Source organism: Octopus bimaculoides, chromosome 4 (genome assembly GCF_046866305.1).
Source record: "Octopus bimaculoides isolate indiv1 chromosome 4, ASM4686630v1, whole genome shotgun sequence".
Lineage (NCBI taxonomy): Eukaryota > Metazoa > Mollusca > Cephalopoda > Octopoda > Octopodidae > Octopus > Octopus bimaculoides.
The window spans coordinates 142,976,189-142,977,612 of NC_142931.1; positions in this window are offsets into that span (position 1 = coordinate 142,976,189).

The window sequence follows — 1,424 nt, forward strand, 5'->3', positions numbered from 1 at the left end:
TTCCCGTTCATCGGACATCTGTGTGTGTGTGTGTGTGTGTGTGTGTGTGTGTGTGTGTGTGTGTGTGTGTGTGTGCGTGTGTGCGTGAAGGCACGTGGCTTAGTGGTTAGGACGTTCGGCTCACGATTGTAAGGTCGTGAGTTCAATTACCGGTGCCGCGTTGTGGTCTTGAACAAGACACTTTATTTCACGTTGCTCCAGTCCACTCAGCTGGCAAAAATGAGTACTACATGTATTTCAAAGGGCCAGCCTTGTTACACTCTGTATCAAACTGAATCTCACTGAGAACTACGTTAAGGGTACACGTGACTGTGGTGCTCAACCACTTGCACGTTAATTTCACGAGCAGGCTATTCCGTTGATCATGTGAGCTGGGACCCTTATCGTCGTAACCGATGGAGTGCTCCTATGTATATATATATATATATATATAGGTAAATGATAGGCTTGCCTCAATCCTTCAGGGGTAGTCTGAAGCATCCAATGAATGAGCTTAAATAACACCCATCCTACATCTCCTTACAGGAAGACCAACACGACTTCAACTAAAACGTAAGGCTTTCTTTACGTATCGCTATTATTATACCACCATATACATTAATATACCCACTAATCACTTCTCCTACATCCCTCATACCACGAACTCTTAACATACTCCTCAACATTCTGAAGAGATCTGCCAAACCATTGGCTAGATTGAAACGTACGTAAATGACTATTACATAACATCCGCAATGACTCACTACATAACCTCAACCTCCCCAATGACTCATTACATAACCTCCACATAATAAAACAACGGCTAACTAGCCCAACAAAATTGCTTCTTCTTGTATTTATTGCTCCATTCCCCACATAAATATATATATATATATATATATATATATATATATATATATATATGTGTGTGTGTGTGCATATATATATAAATATATCTATCTATCTATCTATCTATATATATATATATATATATATATATATATATACACATGCACACACACCCACGAAGCGCTTCTTTCAGTTTTCCTCTACCAACTCCTCAGCAGGACTGAACCCGTGAAGCAAGCTACGCCAACAATAATAGCAGCAGTAGTAGTACCAGTAGCAGCAGCAGTAGAAGCAATACAGGCCAGCAATATAGGTCACAAGTTCTACTGAAATAGCAGCTATGTTTCTCTAAAATCACATTCAACGATATAGTGTACCGCAGTAAAACAGTTTGGTCACGAATAAAAGACAGATGATCGCCTTCGATGAAGGTTTTGCTGGATCAGGGACTTCCTGTGGGGTAATCAACAACAGCAATTACAAATACAACATCAACAGCAACAGCAACAACGGAAATAAGAATATCAACGACTATTTCAGAACACACTGCATTTTTTTTCTTTTTATTTCTCATATTTCGAAAAATGATTTAGAAT